The sequence below is a fragment of the Rhineura floridana genome, chromosome 1, assembly GCF_030035675.1.
Source record: "Rhineura floridana isolate rRhiFlo1 chromosome 1, rRhiFlo1.hap2, whole genome shotgun sequence".
Lineage (NCBI taxonomy): Eukaryota > Metazoa > Chordata > Lepidosauria > Squamata > Rhineuridae > Rhineura > Rhineura floridana.
In genome coordinates, this window is record NC_084480.1 from 88,424,214 (window position 1) to 88,441,852 (window position 17,639).

General features: G+C 40.6%; 1 long non-coding RNA gene across 2 annotated transcripts in view; it reads left to right on the top strand.

The window, feature by feature from the left end:
- The first annotated feature begins 1,301 nt into the window (after positions 1-1,301).
- The window catches only part of LOC133384040 (uncharacterized), a 39,543-nt gene continuing 23,205 nt past the window's right edge, over positions 1,302-17,639 (top strand). The window contains exons 1-3 of one of the 2 annotated variants that reach the window (XR_009762455.1): positions 1,302-1,371; positions 13,919-14,117; positions 15,703-16,107. This is a non-coding gene — a long non-coding RNA (uncharacterized LOC133384040). Of the gene's footprint in view, positions 1,372-13,918; positions 14,118-15,702; positions 16,108-17,639 lie in introns of those variants that run through there. The other variant, XR_009762454.1, reaches the window with a different exon arrangement.

Consider the following 17,639-nt stretch of genomic DNA (forward strand, 5'->3'; position numbering starts at 1 on the left):
TGAAGTAGTCAAGGCAGGCTCATCACATATGAATCAAATCTTCACCAAATAAATCTAACTTCCTCCCTATACATTATTTTAAAAATCTTGTTGCAGTGCCATGCTACCTATATAGAGTTCAATCATCTTTAAAGACTAGCTGAAAGTAAACATATTACCTGATCAAACTTATTCAGTTCTCTTAAAAACAAAAAGAAAAAAAGAAAGAGAAAGAAGAAAAGATAGCAACACAATAATGGGAAAATCCCAAAGTTTGAATGTAGCTGTTCAGTTTGCATAACATCTTGTACTTAAAGTCAAGGTAGCTGTGTTAGCCCATAAGAAAAATTCTAAGATCCATATTAGGACATGAAGTGTATGGAAGGGCCCCATGGAATGTTGGTTTGCAACTGGTGACTTCATTGCAATTATTTATGAACAAACTGTAAGGATTTTAGTTGTAGGTTCTGATTCTGAACAAAACATATCCAAACTAATGATTAAAAATACAGTTACTCAAAACAAATGGCTGAACTATAACAAAGCAACTTTTAACTAAATAACAAAACATTCTAAATGAACACACACAACCTTCCATGTACATCCTCAAGATAAGTATTAACACAATCCATTATGGTTACTTTTATTTTCCTCTTTTTTCAGGACAGTCCATTTTTATTCCTTAGTGCAAATGGGAAGCATGTTATTTTGCTAGATGGATACTTATGGCCCCAGAGGGTGTTTCTCAATTACAAGAATATTAGCGTGAAACTTAAATTAAAACTTAGAAATCTTCCTCTATTATAAGCAAAATATTCCCTTTGGCAATTAAAAAAATATTGTGATTTTAATTAAAAGGGCTTATGAGCTTATAAGAAAAATAACTGATTTTCAACCAGGCTAATTATTTTTGTACATTTGCTGTTTAGAGTTGCAAATTACTTGACAGTAAATTTAATTGCTTTTAAGGGATATGAATATTTAATTTGTGTACACTGCTTAAAAAGCAGGAATCCCCCCCTTTTTTCCCTTTTAGTTAGGAACTGTATATAGAATAAAAGTAGTGCAAGGGTTTATTGGAAAGTAGAGAAAAGATAAATTGGTCTCTATCTCCCTGAGAAGCAAATTAAGCAAAAGAGGCCTGGATTAAAATATACAATCAGAGCTGAATAAGGCTGTGAACACACTAATCACCAGAGCAAAGCATTTCCATTAGCCACACCTGGAGGGGAATGGGTTGATTTGCTGCTCAGGTGCAAAATCTAGTTGAAGCTGAATTAAAAGAAGCTGATACTGCCAGGTTTTACAGTAAAAAGGGGTGGGGTTTAACTAGCATTGTGGGACCCCATTTTCAGAAGAGAGAGGTGGAGATGCACTGGAACTGGCAGAACAGTGAGTGTGTCTACTTTAAGACCTAATTTAATGTTCAGTTTAAAGCATAAAAATACAAAGCATCTTGTAGTGCAATCTTAGAGGCTACTCAGAAGTAAGCTCTATTCAGCACAATGGGACAAAGTTCCATGTTGTGTGCATAGGATTTTAGGCACTTGCCACAATCTTATATATGCTTACCTGGGAGTATGTCCCATTGAGTTCAGTGGGGGTTACTTCTGAGTAGACATGCATAGAATTGCACTGGTAACCTTTTTTTTTTTGCTCTAGACAGTGGGGAGGAGGGCCTGGCTGGGAGTCCAGAGTCTGTGAGTTCAAACCCCAGCTTGTGTCTCCTGGGTGTCAAGGGCCAGCTAAAGATCACCCCCACAGTGAGTGGCTCAGGGGTTATGTGCCCTGCCACCTGTGCAGCCATGGGCAAGGTGCATAGTCCCAAGGAGCCCAGTTGCCCCCCAGCTGGCAGTTGTGGACAAGGAAGGGGCTGCCTTGTGTAGCTGTAGCAAGCTGAGCAGGCCCTAGCCAGATGGGGAGGATTCAGAGGGAGGTAATGGTAAATCTCTCTCTGAATACTCCTTAACATGAAAACCCTATTCATAGGGTAGCCATAAGTCGAGATTGACTTGAAGGCAGTCTATTTCATTTCCACAAATATGAAGGGGAAAATTAAAGGTGTCTGCTTCCTGTTTTCTTGACTTTGTTTTCATCATGAGAGCAGGAATGGGGAGAGGAGGAAGGCCTTCTAAATAGGGGCGGAGCCTAAATCTCATTGAGATTTCAAGGGATTATAGGCATAGGCAGTAGTTGACACTGGATGCTAGTTGGCTACCAGGCTAAATTCAGTTTGGGACCAGGATGCCTAAGAGACAATCTCATCTATTATATACCCATCACTGCGCTTTTCATGAGAGGACCTCCTGCAGATACCATCTCATCAGGTGTTCCATTCCATACAATGCAGGAATTGGGCCTGTAGTGTGTCAATCAACACCTGCGCTTTAGAGCTTCTTCCTGTTACATATCAGACAAAAATAATCTCTGTTGTCTTTTTTGATGCCTATTGAAGACCTTTTTTTCAATAGGCCATTTAAGTGAAGATTTTGTATCTGTATTGGATGTGAAATTGTGTTAATATATATGTTTTACTGTTGCTATTTTTATTTTTAATAGTTTTGGGGTGTTTCATGGGAAGTGATTCATAACTGAAATGAAATAAATAAAGGGGGTTATTTACAATTAACGCAGATTTCAATTAAGATCTGAATACATGCTTCTGTATCCTCACGGAGGCAACAAATGCTCAAGGTTAATGTGATACAAGGGTAGTACTGCTTTATTTACTCTAAGAAATAGAGTGCAGAAATCACAGGTCACAGCGTTTTCCACATAATTGTTCAAGGACTCTGGTAAGGTCCTTCAAACTACAGCAATGCATTATAGATGAGACTGCCTGGGAAAACTGTTAAGAAATTGCAACAGGTGGTTCACAAATAAGGTGGCTGGATAATTAACTGGTACCTACTGTGGTGATCCTATTTCATAGGTACTGAAATATTTTCACTGGCTCCCAGTTTACTTCTGGGTACACTTCAAAATGCTGACATATAAAGCCCTGAATACAAGTCCCCAAGTTGACAAAGGATTGCCTTCTTCTGTATGAACTTGCCTGAACATTGGGATCATCCAGTGAACACTGGGGTCTATGGGGACTGGTGGGGCAGGAGGCAGGAAGGCCAATAGTAGATGGAGCCAGAGCCAATAATAGACAGAGCCAAGTAATTCTGGTTTTGTTCCCATCCTCCTCCCTGCTGAATTATACAAACACAGCACTGAGATGAAGAAGGAAGAGCTGACAGCCAGTGCCATCCCCCTAGACTGGTTGTAAGTAAGGATGTAAGCAAATGGGGGCTGGGTGAGGGCAGACTGAGCTTGGTGGGGCAGTGTCCCACTTGCTCTGATGCACAGGCCTCTGCTGGAATAATCTAATCAGGTTCTGCTGCTGTTGCCCCAGCTTCAGAAGTTAAGTGGCTGCCAGGGAGAGGGCCATTTCTGTTGTGAAGCTACAAAAACTACGGTCCTCCCCAAGTACATTTATCTTGAACTTACGTCTTTAGGCTCCAGGCGAGTTATTTTATTTACTAACCAAAAACTTTAATGGGTTTTATCTCTGGGAGGCTGTTTGTTGCTATTTTGGTTACAATGGAAATCTTATGGGTACATCATTAAGGCTGACTGCAGACAAATTAGTGGAAGAAGACAAGAATGATGAATATATTTCTAGTGGTTTGAAATTACATATCTCTCCATGTGTTACGCCATCAAGCACCAGCTGCACAGGGTTACTGAGGTGGCACAGGAAAACAGATGAATCAAAGGTGTACACAGCTGTCACTTTCAATTCACTCTGAATGCTTCCTGCAAAGCAGGCAGCAAGCTGCAAATCAGTGTTCATGCCACTGCAAATCTAACTAGATGTGACCTTGTGGGGGGCTATGGACATTTTGGAGAATGCGTCTTGCTAATGGTTTGCCATGAGCTGCTATGAAAAGAACTTGGAATGGGTACAGTTTGCCTGAAAGACATTTGTAGTGGCCCCTTATTTGCTTCTGGTAGCCTAGCAATAGCAGGTTGAGGGATAATTTGCTTGATGCATAGGGTTGCCAGGTCAGAAGCATCCCAAATCCTGGGATGTCAGGGGTGGGCCTTAGTGGTACTTGGGGCGGGCCCTAGTGATGTCATTAAGCATGATACATTAAGCATCAACTACAGTTGCTTGGAGCATACCACTCAAACAAAAAAAGTTCTTTGATTGGAAATTAAGATAGAACACTTAGCTAAATTAGGGTGTTTCTAGGTCCAGCTGAAGCACCCGGATCATTCCTTCTCATCTGCTTAAAGAGTCTGGAACGTTTAATCTAGCCTACTTGCTTCTGGCAAGCCAGTCACCAGACGGCCATTGTAGGAAGAAAGCCTAGTACAGTATTGTGGAAATGTTAGATGGGAGGAGTAAAGATGGATGCCCCTGAAGGCTGCAATTCTAAACACACTTACTGAGGGACTAAGCCCCATAGAACTGAACAGGACTTACTTCTGATATTGTTAGGATTGTGCTGTTGGTAAGGCTTGACTAGGGATCCTCTGCAACAATATCCATATCAAAGCAGGGTTGGCAACCTCCTGCCCAGAATGCCCTGCCTGCCTTTTAAAATGACTGCTCCAAACTTCTTTACAGACTTGACCCTACACTGCAGAGAGAAGTTTGAGAAATGAGTAAGAGTTAAGAAGATTCTCTACTTTTTCTTGCCTGCCCTGTGGGCTGCTATAAACTCACTTCGACAGCCAACCCAATTTCAGTAATAACTGACAGACAGAAAACACACATAGTTTGGTCTACCTTCACAGGCAATAGATTGGGAACAACAGTAGTTGAAGCCACGCTTCCCAGTATGTGAATTCTCTTTTACCACTATTGGGCAAGAAACAAATCATCATGCAAATAACAAGGTGCATCATCAGTGGATTTAAGGGGGTTGAGCTGACCACATGGAACCACTGTTGCTGCTTCTATGGATGTAAGAGAGTAAAATCAGAGGTAAATAAAATAAAATGCAAATAAAAAAAGAAAAGACAGTGATGATTTCCTAAATGCAATACAATACCAATCAGAACAAGATTCCATGAGTAAGACAGAAAACTCAGCATCCCACAACCAGTCAGGGTTCCTAACCAAAACTATAAAAATCCTGGCAACCAGTCAGCCAAGGTTACAGAAATCCCCATGCAACACAACCTGACCCGGGGGCTGCAGTTAGTTCAGAATGCTGCAGCACTATTGCTGACATGAGTGAGACCCTATCAGCACATAATACCTCTGCTCTGAAATCTGTACAGGTTGCCGATTTGTTGCTAGGCCAAGTTCAAGGTGTGCTTTCCATGTTACAAGTTCCACATAGTACTTGTTCTGCTCTTGTAAGAAATCAAACCTTTAGTGTGGCAGTACCTACGCTTTGGAACTCCCTGCCTATTTATATTAGGCAGGCGCTTCATTGTACTCTTTTTGGCACCTGCTAAAAACATTTTTGTATAGGCAAGCCTACCCAGGCATGTAGAAGCTATTATGTTTTTTATCTGTTTTAACTCATTGTTGGTTTTATTATTTTGAATGTTTTAAATATCTCTCTTTAACTGTTTTCATCAATAATTTTATTGTTTTAATTCCTTCTATAAACTATAACTGTGAAGGGTAAACTACACTTCCCAGGATTCTTTGGGGGAAGTCACAAATACTAAATGTGAGTTGGATGTGCTTTAAATGTATTATGTGGATCTGCATTACTTCATAAACTTTGCCTGCATATAAATCATTTTAATTAAATTTTAAAATGAAATAAGCTACAAAGTTTACTGGGTGACCATGGGCTATTCACCAACTCTCAGGCTATTCTGCCCCTCAGGGTGAAAACAACAGAGGGGGACCATGACTACCCCAAGGAAGAAGGGCACACTTAAAATGCAGAGAAAATAATAATTTGTAAATAATTTACAACCATAGTGTGAAATCAGATACATACAGTATCAAGACATAGTATGAAGAAATATTTACATAAGCATTAATGTCAAAGATGTTTATTATTTAGAAAACCTATAAAGATATCTATAGTATAATCGTATGCATGTTTACTCAGAAGCAAGTCCCAATGTATTAAATGGCACTTATTCAGACAGGGAAGTATGCATAGGACTGCAATTCAGTGATAAGGAACTTCACTCACCCAATCCAAAATTCAGAATCATGCCACGTTAAGCTGTTTTGCAACTGTTTTATACTTGTTTTATGGTTACTGGATTTTAAATGGCTTTATTTCTTGTTGTGAGCTGCCTTGGTTTCCAACCCTACCTCACAGGGTTGTTGGAAATATTTAATATACACACACACGAGATGTAAAAATACATCACATATAATAGTTTATTGTCAAAACCAGTTGGCCACTGCAAAACTTTTTTTAAAAAAAATATTAATTTCCTGCCAAATAAAAGCAGTAACACCTAAGTAAGCCCTGCCTAACTGCTTAAAAAAAAAAACAGATCAGAGGAGGAGAGAAAGATTTACAATACAGTCCTTTTCTATGTTCACTCAAAAGTCCATTTGATTTTCAGTACAATCCTAACCATGCCTACTCAAAAGTAAGTCCTACTGAATTCAGTGGGGTTAACTCCCAGGTATGTCGAATTAGCATTGAAGCTACTCCCAGAAAAGCTTCATATTGGAAAGGTTTTCAAAACAGGGTATGAATAATAATATTATAATTTATTTAATTTGTATCCCGCCCTTCCTCCCAGCAGGAGCCCAGGGCAGCAAACAAAGCGCTAAAAACACTTTAAAACATCATAAAAACCCAGCTCACCAAGACGACCCAGAAGGATGCCATGGTCAATGGTATCAAAAGCCACTGAGAGATCAAGTAAGAATAACAGGGTCGCACTCCCCATGTCCTTCTCCTGATAAAGGTCATCCATCAGGGCGACCAAGGCCAATTCAGTCCCATAACCAGGCCTGAACCCAGACTGGGATGGGTCAAGATAATCTCTTTCATCCAAGAGTACTTGCAGTTGCTGTGCCACAACTCTCTCAATAACCTTCCCTAAGAAGGGGGTATTTGCAACCGGTAGGTAGTTGTCACAAACCAATGGGTCCAGGGTGGGCTTTTTCAGGAGTGGTCAGATCACTGCCTCTTTCAAGGTGGCTGGAACCAGTCCCTCTCGCAATGATGCGTTGACCACACCCTGGATCCACTCGGTCAGACCCCCTCGGTAAGCTTTAATAAGCCAAGAAGGGGTCAAGAGGACACGTTGCTGGCTGGATCATCACAAGCACAAATAAACTGCTCTTTTCAATAGTCCAGTAAAATTTAAACTTGTTTGATTCCTTAATTAGAAAAGCATAACACTGCAGCATGTACATTTGATAAAACTTCTGTTCAAAAATTATTTGAAAGATAAAATGTATAATATGCCATTTTTGCAAGTAATTATAACAACCTGTATGTACACTTTTATTACAACTGAAATTGTTTACTGTGTATGCCCACCAAGATCCTGTTGTGATGTTCTGTTGTAGTGGAATCCTGTGCATGTTTACTCAGAAGCAAGTCCCAATCCTGTACAGAGAAAATACTCTTTATGCTGCTGAAAGCATAATTCCTGATGTGAGACAAGCAGGAAAAGGAAACTCTTCTCAGAACTTGAAAGGGGGTTTAGCTATTGCCTGGGGATGGTCAACAAATCTTGTCAATCACAACCCTGACTTCATTTATCGGCTAAAAACTTGAAAGGGCAGGGATTACAGCAGCTGGTACTAACAGAAGTTGAGGGGTGGTGGTGACATTTTGGTTTATATCTTTTGAATCAGATCACCTAGAAATGGCCCAGATTCCCAACTTTCTTCTTCTTCTTAGAAAAGCAAGTCTCTAGCTCTTGTGGATTCAGAGATACAAGGCAAAACGTGGAGACAGTTTTCTGCTCATTTTGAGAGAAATCAGCCTATTCCCGCCTTCTGTTGTTCGTAGCCAATGAGGGCCACCACAGCTGTCCTGGGAAAATCAAGAATTTTAGTGTGTCTGCCTGCTGCGTATGCAGAATCTAGCAATTTAGAAAACTGAACATGCTCACTTGATCAACACATGCAGCTCTACCCCTTATCCAGAGACTTTCTGGTTGAGTCAGCAAGGAGAACCAGCCTTCATCTGAACTGCTCTGTGTCTCAGGGTATCTGCCTTAAGTGGTGAATGCAATGGGAGGGGCCGCCTGCCATCATGGATTATGGAATAAAGCGGTCTGAATCCACCAGATACTCCCTCTCCTGAACAAATACAAGATATGAAAGCAAACCTCTTTGCAGCAAAGGCTGCGGTATTAGCATTTGCATTTGCATTTTTCAGCCCTGGCCCCACCCTGTTAAATGGTGCGCATGTGTGCGTGCGCACACTCACACACACATATACACAGTGCCTTGCAAAAGTAATCAGGCCCCTGACCAATGCTCTCATGTTACTGAATTACAAACGGTGGATTCTAATTTTGTCTTGTATGATATTTTAGTTTGAAACACTGAAACTCAAAATCAATTATTGTAAGATGAGATTTGTTTTATGTTGGGAAATGTGTGTAAGAAACATAAAAAACTGAAACATGTTGTCTGCATAAGTATTCAATCCCCACACATTAATATTTAGTGGGGCCACCTTTTGCTGCAATAACAGCTTTAAGTCTCTTGGGGTAGGTATGTACCAGGTTTGCACACAGTGTCAAAAGGATTTTGGCCCATTCTTCTTGGCAGATTCACTCCAGGTCATTCAGGTTGGTTGGATGTCACTTGTGGACCGCAGTGTTCAAAGAGTGCCACATATTCTCAAGGGGATTGAGATCAGGACTTTGACTGGGCCACTGTAGGACTTTCAACTTTTTGTTCTTGAGCCACTCCAGTGTTGCTTTGGCCTTGTGATTGGGATCATTGTCCTGCTGAAAAGTGAATTTCCTCCCAAGCGTCAGTTTTTGAGTGGACTGAAGCAGGTTCTCTTGCAGTATTTCCCTGTACTTTGCTCCATCCATTCTTCCTTTGATTTTAACAAAATGTCCAGTCCCTGCTGATGAGAAGCATCCCCACAGCATGATGCTGCCACCACCATACTGAACTGTTGGGATAGAGTGTCTTGAGGCATGGGCAGTGTAAGGTTTGCGCCACACATAGTGCTTTGAGTTTTGGCCAAAAAGCTCTACCTTAGTCTCATCTGACCACAAAACCTTTTCCCACATTGCAGCTGGGGTACTCTCATGCTTTGTGGCAAACTCCAGACATGCTTTCAGATGGTACTTTTTGAGTAACGGCTTCTTTCTTGCCACACTCCCATACAGGCCAGTGTTATGCAGAGATCTTGATATGGTTGACTGGTGTGCCATTACTTCACTCCTGGCCACTGAACTCTGTACCCATACTTAGGACTACTCTACTGCTGGAGAGGCTTTCAAATAAAGAGGCCTTCAGATAATAGGACTATTCTTTGACACCCCTCAAAATAGAGGGCTGCCCTCAGTAAAGACACATGGCCATCCTAATCTGCATACACAAGGAGATGGCTATATTCACTTGCCTCCTCCATTGAACTGGGGGCTCGTTCACATGGTGAGATCGAGCTTCCCTGCATCCCTGTTTAATTTGCAGTGATCACATGACATTTCTTGGAAAGAGAAGGCGTGTCGCATTTCCCTTTAAATGTGAATCAAACCAACCCGCTGAAAATCCGAAAAGTAAGGAAAAAAGTCTCTGCTTCGCAGCGTTCCTCCTATGTAGTTGCCTTACTCCAATGTTTCTTGCTGGGAGGGTGGATTGTAATTTGCAGATACTCCCCTTTCTCTGCCCACTAAACTCCCCCAAAATTCCATTTTGCTTCTGTTGCCTTAACCAGCCACTTCCGGCCACTCTAGCCTTCCTTTCCCCGCCCTCCCCCCCCCGTTAACGCAGGTTTGTGGATGTGCAAAATATGCCCAAGCGTAAGCAAAATAAATGTCTTGGTTGTTTCAGGCTGGGAGGAAAAGAACACAACTTATAGTGTGTGCGCTCAAACACAGAGATCTGTCTGCCTGAAGGGAGACAACCTGATCTCCCCTTCCTCACGTTCCCTGATTTTTAGCACACTCTCCCATCCTCATCAGCTGTTAGGCAGGAAAAGAGAGGCTTTGCCTGCTGCTGAATCAGCTTGCTTTCACTCACTCCCCGTCCATTTCATGTCAATTTCACCACCACATTCCTGTGCAGGGAGAGGCTTGCAATTGACAAGAAACAATGAAACTGCTCCAGTTAATGAAACAGAAAGGCCTCTTGGTTGAGGGACGTAGGAAGGTGGGGGGGGAGAGAGAACGGTGGTAATGACTGGAGGGGTTTGGGGCTTACTTCTGAGTAGACATGTTTTGGATTGCAGCCTTAGATATAAAAAGAAAAAAACCATGGAGAAAAAGTACATTTTTGAAAACAGAGCCCGTGTGTATGTGTGAGCGTGCATGCAACAACATCTCTCTTCCTTATGCAAGTAGAAATGGCTGGGGGTAAAGGGGGCAGTTGGGGGAAGCAGGTGAGTTATGGGAGGGAGAGAGGAACTGGGTAGTCATTCGAGGCAGCAGCCTGTGCATGTATGCAGGGGAGTAAATCCTACTGGACACCGCAGCGTGAAATAAGTTTTTTGTGTCAATTGCACTGCACCCCCACACTCTCCCAGCTTCAAGGGAGCCCAGAGTGCATAACAACAGCTTCAATGGTCTATCTTTCGGGAGGAACCTCTCTATGGTTATCAGCGATGAACCCTGAGCGGAGCTGTAAGCCCTGTTGAGGCTTATTTCTGAGTAAATACAGACCAGGTAGTCGCTTGAAGCTGCAGAAGGTGCGCGTATACACAAACACTCTTCCACTAAAAATTGCATGTCATAAGTACTTAAAAGGGGGGGTTGCCCCACCACGCTCTTCTTGCTTCAGCGTGCAATTGACAAGGAACAATGAAACAAAAAACCCCTCCCCTTCTCCATTAGCAATACTCTGGAGGGAGTAAACATGCAGATTTGGGGGCAGGACCACAAGGAAACAGAGATACTAAACCTTTCAGTAGGAATGCCAACTACTTGAATGGGAAAAAAAGGTTGTGGAAAACAACATGTGTGAATACGGAGTTTAGCTCCCGTGTGAACCAGCCCTGGGAGCGGAAGACTGCAGGCAGAGGAGCTGTGGCCCCAAATGCAAGACTGTATTCAGAGCAGCACTAAGTAAATATATCACAATTACAGTCATAATTAGAGAAATTAATGTCTCTGGGTGCCAGACTTGATGGTGTTCCTTCCTACGTATGCTATTATCATAACACTTAACTTGTCGCAGCTACCACTATTCAGAAGACCTGCAATTTAGCCATCAGAAAAGATGCTAATTATATGGAGACTCATGTCTTTTCCTTGGTGCAATATTTTAAAAATGCTCACAGAGTCTGAGTTTGGACATTGTTTTGCTGTTCTCCAGACTAGGTTAATTAGAAAGCATATTAACCAAATGGGGAGCTTAATTAATTTCACTGACTCTAGATGGCAAGACTGATTGTATTTGCTAACGATCATTATAATCCCAATTGCAAAACAAGACTAATTCAACCCAGGTTCACTTTCACGTGCAAAGTGACCCCTCAGCAATGTGTTGATGCAGTTATACTTGTTTTTATTAGAATCTGGTAAGTCATGGAAATAAAATGTTTAATAGCCTACTCCAAAGGTGGTAAATGATTCTACAGCCCAACCTATATACTACATCTGAGATTAAGATATGATGGACACATTTTACCAGCTTGGAAGTGTGAATGGAAGTATGAATGGAGATTGTACATAGGGTTAAGCGATAATTTGTCTAGCTTTATTGGCTGCTTATATATATGTATAAGTGATAGTGGATTTGCAAACAGTTATTGATTTTATTGTAACCTGTATTAAATGGGTATTTCTTGGTCTGTTGGAATTTGTTGTTTTTGTTTTAGACTTGAATTGTTTTGAAATGCTGTTACAATCTAGTAATTATAAATTGACTTGTTATGTGGTTGGTCTCACTAGGAACATTGGAAGCTGCCTTAAACTGAGTCAGACCACTGGTCCATCTAGATCAGTATTGTCTACACTGACTGGCAGCGTCTTTCCAGGATTTCAGAAAGGGAGTCTTCCCCAGCCCTACCTGGAGCTGCTGGGAAATAAACCTGGGAACTTTTACATGTAAAGCATTGCTCTACCATTATTATTATGATTGATTTTATGCTTAGTTATGTTTTGTTGAATTGTTTAATGGACTGTTTTTCAACATTTTGATATTTATGTTTTATGTATTTATGTATCATGAAGCAATATATTCTTTATATTGAGATACTATAGACCAGAAGTGGGGAATTTGCAGCTCTCCAGATGTTGTTGGACTGCAACCCCCATCATCCCTGACCATTAACCAGGCTGGTTGGGGATGATGGAAGTCCAACAACATCTGGAGAGGACCAGGTCCCCCCCCCTTGTAGGCTGTGGTTGTGACTGTGATTCTATACACACTTACTTGGGAATAATTTCCATTAAATTCAGTGGAACTTAGTTCTTAGTTGACATACATAGGATTGTGGTGCAATTATTTCTGATTTTTGTACTCTACATTTGTGTCATTTTGATATGAATCAACTTGGGTAGAATATGTGCAAAGGTGGTGTATAAATCAACATTGACATGAGAAGAATTGTGTTTTATGAGATGAATTGTGTTTTATGAGATGAAGATGTTTCTGAAAGTAGAGGCCTTAAATCGAAGTGTTCCTCAATCTCCAAGGCAATTACCACCATTTCTAATAACAATTGGGCTTGAACAATATATGTGACTTGGAATAAACTAAAGCCACACTATTACTTTTATTTGCTTATCTTCATCTCTCTCTCTCCAATGACATAGGAGGAGGAGTAACAAATGAAAATGTTATGTTTTTATAATAGTACCACCTTGATCTTAACATTAAGTCTAGTTTATCAATGTCTAAAAGATGGCTATATGCTACCACTAGATTCAGAGGCAGTATGTTTCTGAATTACAAGTTGCTGGGCTTTCATGTCCTGCTTCTGAGCTTTCCAGAGTCATGAAGTTGGTCACTAGGGGACACAGGACGCTGGACTAGACAGGTGTTTGGTTTGTTCCAGTGGGACTCTTATAATGTTCTTATAGTTATTCTATATCTCTGTCTATGTAATCCAGAAATAACCAATGTGGTGCCCTCCAGAAGTTTGGAATCGCATCATGGCTGGAGCTGATGGGAGTTGTAGTCCAAAGCATTTGGAGGGCATCATGTGTTATCTATGTAAACAGCCTCTTTTATCAGAACGAACTGGTGGGTATCCTTTTCATGATTTTTTCTGTTGAGACTCTCTATAAAGTATGCCACAATTATACCTCTATACCCATCACCTGCCTCATAAAACATTAGTCCAGGGATACTCCAGACTGGCTAGGGATGATGGGAATTGGAGTCCAACATCTGGAGGGCCACAGGTTTCCCACCTCTAGATTACTCTGTTATTATAATCAATACCCAGTCTCTCCTTTGTCACACCTTCGCAGTTCCCTTTTGAAGTCTAATATACTTTATAGTCTCAAATGTATACCCCATGTCTTCAAGTAAGATAACTATTCCATCATCCTTGAAATAACTGAACATCGTGACATGCAGGATATGTCATAATCAGCCCTTTTATTGTGTCTATGCCTAACTAGGATTTCACTCTATATTGTCTCATAAATGTTTCCCAGTTGTCAAATCAAAGTATTTGCACTTTAAACATTGTACTCTCATGTACATTGAAGTATCCTCAACTGAATTGCTGATATGATCCTTCAGTGAAAACATACTTTACTTGGAATTTCAGTGATTTGATCAAGCAGCCAAAATGTTCTCTTAACATCCTGCCTTGAAATATCTCCACAAAGGCAATTATTTTCTTTTTTTCAGACTTGACAAATTTGTACTGGAACTGAGGGGAGAGATCAGGGAAATCCCATCCTCCCTGAGAACTGGCCATCGTGTTTGGAGCTGATGGGATTTGGAGTCCAACAATAACTGGGGGTGCGGTGGGCACAGGTTCCCCCTCCCTCTGGCAGATGGCTGTTTAATTGGGAGTAAGCCTCACTGAAATCAGTGGTCTTTGTAGGTGAGTAGACATGTCGAGTAGGATTGCACTGTAAATAAAGCAACCATGAAGTCAAAAAACAAAACAAAACACATATACACACACCAACCAGTTTTAGCAGCCAAGAAAGGTGGTCCCAGGGATGGACTTTTGACAGTTGAACCACTGTGGTCTCACATAGTTCATTTCTTTTTATGTATCTTTCTCTGTATCTATCTATATAATAAAACACACACACACCCCTGCTTACAGAATCAAAATTCTCCTATAATTAGGAGTAGCAGATGCTGTGGTTCTGGTCATATGCACCACAAGGATAAGACCATACCTACACATCTCACAACAATGCCATTTTTATATACTTTTTTGGTTCTGCATTCTCTGTTTTTTGCAAAATCCATGTCAGATGGAAACAGAAGACTTGATTGATATCAGCTTTGAATGAGTTGGGTTTGGGTGTTTTCCCCTCCATCTAACCATACCTGAAGCGCTGTCCTAGGCTGTGGCTTTAGTCATCTGCTTTGTGAGGGCAAATGAATTGTGAAAACCCCCACAAATGGTGCCTTGCTTCCGGCAGATGTCCCAGATGCGAGCCTCTGGTATTCCACCACAAAAAACAGTTGTGTTAAATATCATGTTCTCTCTCTCTCTCACTTGTCAATGGTGTTTGGTTTTTTTTAGGAAGCTTCCCAAATGATTTGTGACTAAATCTCTTTTTGTGCTATAGCAAAATGCCTCTTTGTCAGATAGATAGATAGATAGATAGATAGATAGATAGATAGATAGATAGATAGATAGATAGATAGATAGATAGATAGATAGATAGATAGATAGATAGATAGATAGATAGATAGATAGATAGGATGATTTTTTTTCTTATGGTTCATTGTTAAGATTTGGATGCTATTAATAATTCCTAAAGCATTTGAGCATGTAAACTTTATAGTCCTTCACATCTACAGGCTCTAGTGCTCTAGGCCTAAAAACTGGTCTGGAGACATAACACACAGAGATGGGCAAATCCGTCAACTTCAGTTTCTCATGTTAACAGTCTTTAGTTCAGTTCTTCACATTCCCAAATCAGTTTGTGAAACTTTTTTGTTTTTTAAAGGCTTCATGCCTGTGAAGGATGTCACTGTGGTATAAGTGATAGGAATATATATATTTTCTCCACCAGGGCAACTGAGACATAACAATTTGCTGAAAGCTTGGTAAATATTATATAGCTATAGCTAGGTTCAGTTCTAGCACAGCCTCATCTCAGCCTGTGGTACCCAATAACATCAGAAGAACACTGGGGGATCAGATCAAAGACCCCTTCAATCTAGCATTCTGTTCTCACAGTGGCCAATTAGGGTCCTTTGGCAAACTCACAAACAGGGCATGAGCACAATAGCCCTCGCCCACTTGTGTTCCCCTACAACAGGTATTCAGAGGCATACTGCTTTTGAACCAGGAGGCAATATAGAGCCATCATGATTCATGACCTGCATAGGTACTGAATTCCATCTTGCTTTGGTCAGTCAGTTTCCTCATTTATGATTCTTATATTTAGCTAGGCTTGCCAGCAACTTCATTTGAAGGTAACGTTTGGATTTTTCCACAGAATCATAGAAAGGAACCAGAAGGTCCTCTAATCCAGTTCAGGACCATTCGACCACCCCCACCAAATTGAGTTTGGTCCACTGCATAGCAAACAAGCCAAGATAAGGCACACTGCAGAAAAGGATACTGTAGAACAAATTGCTCCACTTGATGCTGTTGAGTTGAACCTCATTGCACAGGTGTGGTGACGTGAATTGTTATAGCTGCATGGCAAACTTCACCAAATAAACTCCATTGTAATGAGGTGGGTTGAACAAAGCCAATGTGTATTGGCTTTACACATTGTGTCCTCCCCATTTCCACTTACAATATATATGAAAATAACTTTGGTTCTGTGATGTTATATATTAATGGAACATTGTGAGATAATCAGCATGAGATCACCATAAGTAACTCTTTTGCTAGCCTGTGTCTTTCCTTGTGAAACTTCTTTAATAAACCAATTTGATGAGGAGTTTTGAAATTTGTACAATCCTATATAATATACAGATGATGTGATGTTCTATTGGTAGAATGTGTTGGCACAAGCTTAAGGTTTCTGGTTCCTAGGAACACAAGAAAACAAGAATCTGCGTTATACTGAAACAGAACATTGGTCCATCTAGTATTGTCTACACTGACTGCCAGTGGCTTTCTAGAATTTCAGGCAGGGTTCTCTCCCAGCCCTACCTGAAGAGGCTAGGGATTGAATCTGGGACTTTCTGCATTGAAAGCAGATGCGCTACCACTGAGCTATGGCCCTTTCCCAAAGAGAACAATTCTAGAGTAGTAGCATATCTGAGCCTTGCGTCTAATTCATCTGTACCTGTGCTTATCTCTACTTCTGTGGCAGCATAAAAATATTATCTAACGGCATTATAGATCAGGTTTGGAGACCTGTCAGAGATGGATGGAGCCCTGTAGAAGGCATATCTAATAGGATGTTTGAAGGGTAATATGCTCATTGAATACAGCAGTCTTCTTTGGGATAGGCTAGAAGTGCAGTTTATAGCTTGTAGAATTACAGCTAAAATGGGTACTTTCGTTATTACTAATATAATTCAGTAATAGGCAAAAAACCATGCAGTTTAAGAACATACCTTTAGCCCACATATATTTCTATCAAACTTTAAAAAGCAGGGAAATTGGGCAGCTATAGTGAATGCACCAGGGGAGCAGGAGACCTGACCTCCTCCTCTTATTGTACTGCCCTACACATTTGTCAAAATGCAAACACAGTTTGGGTCGGTCTTTCACAGTCCAATCCACTTGCTGTGTAGCTTGGAAGAATTTGGTAACATGCTTCTGAGCATATGGTGAGTGGTGGCAACACCTGCCATCTCCAAAGATGGAGAATTATATTTTTGTACGTTTGTTGGTGGTGTTCTTACTTAGCTTCTTTCCTGTGTTACTAATGTTTCTACAGAGAATCTAATCTAGGTAATTTTATTTCCTTCATTCATCCTAGAAATCTATGTCAAATTTATTTTTATTAATTTCCAAGTCTTTTTATTGGTCATTATCATATGATGGTGAAGACAGCCTTTTGTGTTTCAAATTGGAGGTTATGTTCTGTTTCTACTTTGAGTGCATTAACAGTTTAATCTGAAACTGCAGTTTGATGTAAAATCAGACTGATTACAATATGTTGCTACTTCAGCAATGACTCTAGCTGTTAAAAAAAAGAGGATGCATGTTTTCAGCCTGCTGTGTTTAAACCACTTCATTTAAGGCAAGATGGGCACGGTCAATTAAAAACATAGAGCACACCTAGAATTTTGCTAGAATATATTTCACCTCCCACTGTTTTATATTGTGCAAACGCAGGCACTCTTGATGCCCCCTGGAAACTATTCTGCAGAATAGTCAGTGCCATTATTCCACAATTATTTTTGGAGTTTTTTTAGTGTAAATTTTGCAAAGTGTTGCTGTACTTCACATAGTCACAGAAACAGAAAC